Here is a 10,000-nt window from a genome sequence, read left to right as displayed (position 1 = left end):
CCCGGGCAAAAACGCCCAAAGCATGCCCCATTCCTTAGCCTATCCAGGCAAAAACGCCCAAAACCAGCCCATTCCAGTGCCTATCCGGGCAAAAACGCCCAAAGCATGCCCATTCCTTAGCCTGTCCAGGCAAAAACGCCCAAAACCAGCACATTCCAGTGCCTATCCGGGCAAAAACGCCCTAAACCTGCGCATTCCAGCGCCCCGCAGCATGCCACCCTCCTATAGGGTTTGCGCAACCAACCCGCCTAACCACCAGTGGCAACCAAAGGTGCTGTTAGCGACGACTTCTGAAGACGCAACGAGACGCGACGGGTTTGCGCCCAGACGCGACGAGACGATGCGGGATCTGCGCCCAACCATGCCTACACCCGCCGACTTGTTGCGGGAGCTGCTTGCCCAAGCATGCCTAGCGTGCAAGGCCTGCGTGCCCAAGGTCTGTGTGCAAGGCTAGTGCCCAAGGCTAGTGCGCAAGGCTAGTGCCCAAGGCTAGTGAGCAAGGCCTGGGTGCAAGGCTAGTGTGCAAGGCTTGTATGCAAGGCTAGTGTGCAAGGCTGCTGTGCAAGGCTTGTGGGCAAGGCTGGTGCGCAAGGCTAGTGCCCAAGGGTTGTGTGCAAGGCTAGTGCCCAAGGCTACTGCGCAAGGCTCGTGCCCAAGGCTAGTTCGCAAGGCTTGTGTGCAAGGCTAGTGCGATGGGCCAGTGCCCAAGGCTTGTGAGCAAGGCTTGTATGCATGGCTTGTGCGCAAGGCTTGTGTCCAAGGCTTTTGTGCAAGGCTCGTGCGCAAGGCTAGTGTGCAAGGCTTGTGCGCATTGGCAGGTAGCCCACCACCATGCACGATCCAAATGCCACTCACGCGACAACACGGTGCCAAGCCGGGCATGGTGTGCACTCAAAACCAATCAACGGACAGAGGTCATGCGTCATGGGGGGGATCTAGCAAGGCCATGGGGAAGGTCATGGAGGACCTTGGAAGCAAGCGCAAGACGAGAGCGAATCGAACAAGGGGCCAGGACGGGGCCTTGTGCCCATGGTCTTCGCAAGACTGCGTCCAAGGCGCCCGAAAGCCCAAGGGAACCCAAACCCGGCCGACACTTGCAATCGCACATGCTCTCTGCAACACACCATCAATGCCGCCCAACGGGGCCAGCACGAGCAGTCATCCGCGGTCCCCTGGCCCTGCGCACGTTTGTCTTTGAAACCGAGCATCAATGCCACAGAAAGTGCCGGGGCGCCAGCTGGAGCCATCATCCGCGTTGCCATGGCTCGCTTGGCCTTGGCTTGCCAGGCCCCGACACGAGCAATCGCGCATTTTCTTTGCAACCGACCATCAATGCCGCCCAACGAGGCCAGCACGAGCAGTCATCCGCGGTCCCCTGGTCCTGCGCACGTTTGTCTTTGAAACCGAGCATCAATGCCACAGAAAGTGCCGGGGCGCCAGCTGGAGCCATCATCCGCGTTGCCATGGCTCGCTTGGCCTTGGCTTGCCAGTCCCCGACAGGAGCAATCGCGCATTTTCTTTGCAACCGACCATCAATGCTGCCCAACGGCGCCAGCACGAGCAAAATCATCAGCGGTGCGGTGGCCTTGCACGGCCTTTTGTCTTTGGAACCAACCATCAGTGCCACGGGAAGTGCCGGAGTCCCGGCATCCGCGGTGCCAAGTCATTGCGCCCTTGGTCTCTGCAGCGGGGCATGCCGGGCACTCCCAACCATTGCAAGCAAGCAAGAAAGAAAGTAAGTAAGTAAGTAAGTATTACATATAGGGGCGGGACATGCGGGGAGTTCTGCGAAACGTGCACTACGGGGCACACGCGTACCTACCGGGGCATACCGACCCCTATTGGGGCACACGTGTGCATATCGGGGCATACCGGGCCTATCAGGGCACACGCGTACATACCGGGGCATACCGAGCCCTACTGGGGCACACGTGCGCATATCGGGGCGTACCAAGCCTATCGGGGCATTCGCATGTATCCCAAGGCATACCGAGTCTATCCGGGCATACGCGTTCATACCGGGGCGTAACGGGCCTATCGGGGCATACTTGGGCATATCCGGGCAAAAAATGCCCAAAACTTGCGCAACCTTGGCAACCGTGGTCCATTCCTCACTATATGCCATGGCCTTGTGCCCATGGTCTTCACAAGACAGCATCCAAGGCGCCTGAAAGGCCAAGGGAGCCCAACCCAGCAATGCCCAGCCAAGGCCAGGCATTCCAGTGCCTGCCCGGGCAAAAACGCCCAAAGCATGCCCCATTCCTTAGCCTATCCAGGCAAAAACGCCCAAAACCAGCCCATTCCAGTGCCTATCCGGGCAAAAACGCCCAAAGCATGCCCATTCCTTAGCCTGTCCAGGCAAAAACGCCCAAAACCAGCACATTCCAGTGCCTATCCGGGCAAAAACGCCCTAAACCTGCGCATTCCAGCGCCCCGCAGCATGCCACCCTCCTATAGGGTTTGCGCAACCAACCCGCCTAACCACCAGTGGCAACCAAAGGTGCTGTTAGCGACGACTTCTGAAGACGCAACGAGACGCGACGGGTTTGCGCCCAGACGCGACGAGACGATGCGGGATCTGCGCCCAACCATGCCTACACCCGCCGACTTGTTGCGGGAGCTGCTTGCCCAAGCATGCCTAGCGTGCAAGGCCTGCGTGCCCAAGGTCTGTGTGCAAGGCTAGTGCCCAAGGCTAGTGCGCAAGGCTAGTGCCCAAGGCTAGTGAGCAAGGCCTGGGTGCAAGGCTAGTGTGCAAGGCTTGTATGCAAGGCTAGTGTGCAAGGCTGCTGTGCAAGGCTTGTGGGCAAGGCTGGTGCGCAAGGCTAGTGCCCAAGGGTTGTGTGCAAGGCTAGTGCCCAAGGCTACTGCGCAAGGCTCGTGCCCAAGGCTAGTTCGCAAGGCTTGTGTGCAAGGCTAGTGCGATGGGCCAGTGCCCAAGGCTTGTGAGCAAGGCTTGTATGCATGGCTTGTGCGCAAGGCTTGTGTCCAAGGCTTTTGTGCAAGGCTCGTGCGCAAGGCTAGTGTGCAAGGCTTGTGCGCATTGGCAGGTAGCCCACCACCATGCACGATCCAAATGCCACTCACGCGACAACACGGTGCCAAGCCGGGCATGGTGTGCACTCAAAACCAATCAACGGACAGAGGTCATGCGTCATGGGGGGGATCTAGCAAGGCCATGGGGAAGGTCATGGAGGACCTTGGAAGCAAGCGCAAGACGAGAGCGAATCGAACAAGGGGCCAGGACGGGGCCTTGTGCCCATGGTCTTCGCAAGACTGCGTCCAAGGCGCCCGAAAGCCCAAGGGAACCCAAACCCGGCCGACACTTGCAATCGCACATGCTCTCTGCAACACACCATCAATGCCGCCCAACGGGGCCAGCACGAGCAGTCATCCGCGGTCCCCTGGCCCTGCGCACGTTTGTCTTTGAAACCGAGCATCAATGCCACAGAAAGTGCCGGGGCGCCAGCTGGAGCCATCATCCGCGTTGCCATGGCTCGCTTGGCCTTGGCTTGCCAGTCCCCGACAGGAGCAATCGCGCATTTTCTTTGCAACCGACCATCAATGCTGCCCAACGAGGCCAGCACGAGCAGTCATCCGCGGTCCCCTGGCCCTGCGCACGTTTGTCTTTGAAACCGAGCATCAATGCCACAGAAAGTGACGGGGCGCCAGCTGGAGCCATCATCCGCGTTGCCATGGCTCGCTTGGCCTTGGCTTGCCAGTCCCCGACACGAGCAATCGCGCATTTTCTTTGCAACCGACCATCAATGCCGCCCAACGAGGCCAGCACGAGCAGTCATCCGCGGTCCCCTGGCCCTGCGCACGTTTGTCTTTGAAACCGAGCATCAATGCCACAGAAAGTGCCCGGGCGCCAGCTGGAGCCATCATCCGACGTGCCATGGCTTTGGTCCCATGGTCTTCGCAACCGAGCATTCGTGACACCCGACGGGGCCAGGACACCAACCCTTCCGACACGAGCATTCGCGCATGTTCTTTGGCCACACAACGGCGCCAGCACGAGCAAAATCATCAGCGGTGCGGTGGCCTTGCACGGCCTTTTGTCTTTGGAACCAACCATCAGTGCCACGGGAAGTGCCGGAGTCCCGGCATCCGCGGTGCCAAGTCATTGCGCCCTTGGTCTCTGCAGCGGGGCATGCCGGGCACTCCCAACCATTGCAAGCAAGCAAGAAAGAAAGTAAGTAAGTAAGTAAGTATTACATATAGGGGCGGGACATGCGGGGAGTTCTGCGAAACGTGCACTACGGGGCACACGCGTACCTACCGGGGCATACCGACCCCTATTGGGGCACACGTGTGCATATCGGGGCATACCGGGCCTATCAGGGCACACGCGTACATACCGGGGCATACCGAGCCCTACTGGGGCACACGTGCGCATATCGGGGCGTACCAAGCCTATCGGGGCATTCGCATGTATCCCAAGGCATACCGAGTCTATCCGGGCATACGCGTTCATACCGGGGCGTAACGGGCCTATCGGGGCATACTTGGGCATATCCGGGCAAAAAATGCCCAAAACTTGCGCAACCTTGGCAACCGTGGTCCATTCCTCACTATATGCCATGGCCTTGTGCCCATGGTCTTCACAAGACAGCATCCAAGGCGCCTGAAAGGCCAAGGGAGCCCAACCCAGCAATGCCCAGCCAAGGCCAGGCATTCCAGTGCCTGCCCGGGCAAAAACGCCCAAAGCATGCCCCATTCCTTAGCCTATCCAGGCAAAAACGCCCAAAACCAGCCCATTCCAGTGCCTATCCGGGCAAAAACGCCCAAAGCATGCCCATTCCTTAGCCTGTCCAGGCAAAAACGCCCAAAACCAGCACATTCCAGTGCCTATCCGGGCAAAAACGCCCTAAACCTGCGCATTCCAGCGCCCCGCAGCATGCCACCCTCCTATAGGGTTTGCGCAACCAACCCGCCTAACCACCAGTGGCAACCAAAGGTGCTGTTAGCGACGACTTCTGAAGACGCAACGAGACGCGACGGGTTTGCGCCCAGACGCGACGAGACGATGCGGGATCTGCGCCCAACCATGCCTACACCCGCCGACTTGTTGCGGGAGCTGCTTGCCCAAGCATGCCTAGCGTGCAAGGCCTGCGTGCCCAAGGTCTGTGTGCAAGGCTAGTGCCCAAGGCTAGTGCGCAAGGCTAGTGCCCAAGGCTAGTGAGCAAGGCCTGGGTGCAAGGCTAGTGTGCAAGGCTTGTATGCAAGGCTAGTGTGCAAGGCTGCTGTGCAAGGCTTGTGGGCAAGGCTGGTGCGCAAGGCTAGTGCCCAAGGGTTGTGTGCAAGGCTAGTGCCCAAGGCTACTGCGCAAGGCTCGTGCCCAAGGCTAGTTCGCAAGGCTTGTGTGCAAGGCTAGTGCGATGGGCCAGTGCCCAAGGCTTGTGAGCAAGGCTTGTATGCATGGCTTGTGCGCAAGGCTTGTGTCCAAGGCTTTTGTGCAAGGCTCGTGCGCAAGGCTAGTGTGCAAGGCTTGTGCGCATTGGCAGGTAGCCCACCACCATGCACGATCCAAATGCCACTCACGCGACAACACGGTGCCAAGCCGGGCATGGTGTGCACTCAAAACCAATCAACGGACAGAGGTCATGCGTCATGGGGGGGATCTAGCAAGGCCATGGGGAAGGTCATGGAGGACCTTGGAAGCAAGCGCAAGACGAGAGCGAATCGAACAAGGGGCCAGGACGGGGCCTTGTGCCCATGGTCTTCGCAAGACTGCGTCCAAGGCGCCCGAAAGCCCAAGGGAACCCAAACCCGGCCGACACTTGCAATCGCACATGCTCTCTGCAACACACCATCAATGCCGCCCAACGGGGCCAGCACGAGCAGTCATCCGCGGTCCCCTGGCCCTGCGCACGTTTTTCTTTGAAACCGAGCATCAATGCCACAGAAAGTGCCGGGGCGCCAGCTGGAGCCATCATCCGCGTTGCCATGGCTCGCTTGGCCTTGGCTTGCCAGTCCCCGACAGGAGCAATCGCGCATTTTCTTTGCAACCGACCATCAATGCTGCCCAACGAGGCCAGCACGAGCAGTCATCCGCGGTCCCCTGGCCCTGCGCACGTTTGTCTTTGAAACCGAGCATCAATGCCACAGAAAGTGACGGGGCGCCAGCTGGAGCCATCATCCGCGTTGCCATGGCTCGCTTGGCCTTGGCTTGCCAGTCCCCGACACGAGCAATCGCGCATTTTCTTTGCAACCGACCATCAATGCCGCCCAACGAGGCCAGCACGAGCAGTCATCCGCGGTCCCCTGGCCCTGCGCACGTTTGTCTTTGAAACCGAGCATCAATGCCACAGAAAGTGCCCGGGCGCCAGCTGGAGCCATCATCCGACGTGCCATGGCTTTGGTCCCATGGTCTTCGCAACCGAGCATTCGTGACACCCGACGGGGCCAGGACACCAACCCTTCCGACACGAGCATTCGCGCATGTTCTTTGGCCACACAACGGCGCCAGCACGAGCAAAATCATCAGCGGTGCGGTGGCCTTGCACGGCCTTTTGTCTTTGGAACCAACCATCAGTGCCACGGGAAGTGCCGGAGTCCCGGCATCCGCGGTGCCAAGTCATTGCGCCCTTGGTCTCTGCAGCGGGGCATGCCGGGCACTCCCAACCATTGCAAGCAAGCAAGAAAGAAAGTAAGTAAGTAAGTAAGTATTACATATAGGGGCGGGACATGCGGGGAGTTCTGCGAAACGTGCACTACGGGGCACACGCGTACCTACCGGGGCATACCGACCCCTATTGGGGCACACGTGTGCATATCGGGGCATACCGGGCCTATCAGGGCACACGCGTACATACCGGGGCATACCGAGCCCTACTGGGGCACACGTGCGCATATCGGGGCGTACCAAGCCTATCGGGGCATTCGCATGTATCCCAAGGCATACCGAGTCTATCCGGGCATACGCGTTCATACCGGGGCGTAACGGGCCTATCGGGGCATACTTGGGCATATCCGGGCAAAAAATGCCCAAAACTTGCGCAACCTTGGCAACCGTGGTCCATTCCTCACTATATGCCATGGCCTTGTGCCCATGGTCTTCACAAGACAGCATCCAAGGCGCCTGAAAGGCCAAGGGAGCCCAACCCAGCAATGCCCAGCCAAGGCCAGGCATTCCAGTGCCTGCCCGGGCAAAAACGCCCAAAGCATGCCCCATTCCTTAGCCTATCCAGGCAAAAACGCCCAAAACCAGCCCATTCCAGTGCCTATCCGGGCAAAAACGCCCAAAGCATGCCCATTCCTTAGCCTGTCCAGGCAAAAACGCCCAAAACCAGCACATTCCAGTGCCTATCCGGGCAAAAACGCCCTAAACCTGCGCATTCCAGCGCCCCGCAGCATGCCACCCTCCTATAGGGTTTGCGCAACCAACCCGCCTAACCACCAGTGGCAACCAAAGGTGCTGTTAGCGACGACTTCTGAAGACGCAACGAGACGCGACGGGTTTGCGCCCAGACGCGACGAGACGATGCGGGATCTGCGCCCAACCATGCCTACACCCGCCGACTTGTTGCGGGAGCTGCTTGCCCAAGCATGCCTAGCGTGCAAGGCCTGCGTGCCCAAGGTCTGTGTGCAAGGCTAGTGCCCAAGGCTAGTGCGCAAGGCTAGTGCCCAAGGCTAGTGAGCAAGGCCTGGGTGCAAGGCTAGTGTGCAAGGCTTGTATGCAAGGCTAGTGTGCAAGGCTGCTGTGCAAGGCTTGTGGGCAAGGCTGGTGCGCAAGGCTAGTGCCCAAGGGTTGTGTGCAAGGCTAGTGCCCAAGGCTACTGCGCAAGGCTCGTGCCCAAGGCTAGTTCGCAAGGCTTGTGTGCAAGGCTAGTGCGATGGGCCAGTGCCCAAGGCTTGTGAGCAAGGCTTGTATGCATGGCTTGTGCGCAAGGCTTGTGTCCAAGGCTTTTGTGCAAGGCTCGTGCGCAAGGCTAGTGTGCAAGGCTTGTGCGCATTGGCAGGTAGCCCACCACCATGCACGATCCAAATGCCACTCACGCGACAACACGGTGCCAAGCCGGGCATGGTGTGCACTCAAAACCAATCAACGGACAGAGGTCATGCGTCATGGGGGGGATCTAGCAAGGCCATGGGGAAGGTCATGGAGGACCTTGGAAGCAAGCGCAAGACGAGAGCGAATCGAACAAGGGGCCAGGACGGGGCCTTGTGCCCATGGTCTTCGCAAGACTGCGTCCAAGGCGCCCGAAAGCCCAAGGGAACCCAAACCCGGCCGACACTTGCAATCGCACATGCTCTCTGCAACACACCATCAATGCCGCCCAACGGGGCCAGCACGAGCAGTCATCCGCGGTCCCCTGGCCCTGCGCACGTTTGTCTTTGAAACCGAGCATCAATGCCACAGAAAGTGCCGGGGCGCCAGCTGGAGCCATCATCCGCGTTGCCATGGCTCGCTTGGCCTTGGCTTGCCAGGCCCCGACACGAGCAATCACGCATTTTCTTTGCAACCGACCATCAATGCCGCCCAACGGGGCCAGCACGAGCAGTCATCCGCGGTCCCCTGGCCCTGCGCACGTTTGTCTTTGAAACCGAGCATCAATGCCACAGAAAGTGCCGGGGCGCCAGCTGGAGCCATCATCCGCGTTGCCATGGCTCGCTTGGCCTTGGCTTGCCAGTCCCCGACACGAGCAATCGCGCATTTTCTTTGCAACCGACCATCAATGCCGCCCAACGAGGCCAGCACGAGCAGTCATCCGCGGTCCCCTGGCCCTGCGCACGTTTGTCTTTGAAACCGAGCATCAATGCCACAGAAAGTGCCGGGGCGCCAGCTGCAGCCATCATCCGACGTGCCATGGCTTTGGTCCCATGGTCTTCGCAACCGAGCATTCGTGACACCCGACGGGGCCAGGACACCAACCCTTCCGACAGGAGCATTCGCGCATGTTCTTTGGCCACACAAAGGCGCCAGCACGAGCAAAATCATCCGCGGTGCGGTGGCCTTGCACGGCCTTTTGTCTTTGGAACCAACCATCAGTGCCACGGGAAGTGCCGGAGTCCCGGCATCCGCGGTGCCAAGTCATTGCGCCCTTGGTCTCTGCAGCGGGGCATGCCGGGCACTCCCAACCATTGCAAGCAAGCAAGAAAGAAAGTAAGTAAGTAAGTAAGTATTACATATAGGGGCGGGACATGCGGGGAGATCAGCGAAACGTGCATTACGGGGCACACGCGTACCTACCGGGGCATACCGACCCCTATTGGGGCACACGTGTGCATATCGGGGCATACCGGGCCTATCGGGGCACACGCGTACATACCGGGGCATACCGAGCCCTACTGGGGCACACGTGCGCATATCGGGGCGTACCAAGCCTATCGGGGCATACGCATGTATCCCAAGGCATACCGAGTCTATCCGGGCATACGCGTTCATACCGGGGCGTAACGGGCCTATCGGGGCATACTTGGGCATATCCGGGCAAAAAATGCCCAAAACTTGCGCAACCTTGGCAACCGTGGTCCATTCCTCTCTATATGCCTAGCCTTGGCAACCGTGGTCCATTCCTCACTATATGCCATGGCCTTGTGCCCATGGTCTTCCCAAGACAGCGTCCAAGGCGCCCGGAAGGCCAAGGGAGCCCAACCCAGCGATGCCCTGCTATGGCAAGCCAAGGCCAAGCATTCCGGTGCCTATCCGGGCAAAAATGCGATTCCTCTCTATATGCCTAGCCTTGGCAACCGTGGTCCATTCCTCACCATATGCCATGGCCTTGTGCCCATGGTCTTCCCAAGACAGCGTCCAAGGCGCCCGGAAGGCCAAGGGAGCCCAACCCAGCAATGCCCTGCTTTGGCAAGCCAAGGCCAAGCATTCCGGTGCCTAACCTTGGCAACCGTGGTCCTTTCCTCACCATATGCCATGGCCTTGTGCCCATGGTCTTCGCAAGACATCGTCAGAGGCGCCCAAAAGGCCAAGGGAGCCCAACCCAGCAATGCCCTGCTTTGGCAAGCCAAGGCCAAGCATTCCGGTGCCTAACCTTGGCAACCG

The sequence above is a fragment of the Tasmannia lanceolata genome, unplaced genomic scaffold (genome assembly GCF_043159265.1).
Source record: "Tasmannia lanceolata isolate RefF3 unplaced genomic scaffold, GAP_Taslan_0.1 ptg000140c, whole genome shotgun sequence".
In the NCBI taxonomy this organism is placed as follows: Eukaryota; Viridiplantae; Streptophyta; class Magnoliopsida; order Canellales; family Winteraceae; genus Tasmannia; species Tasmannia lanceolata.
Note: the sequence above shows the minus strand (reverse complement) of the source record.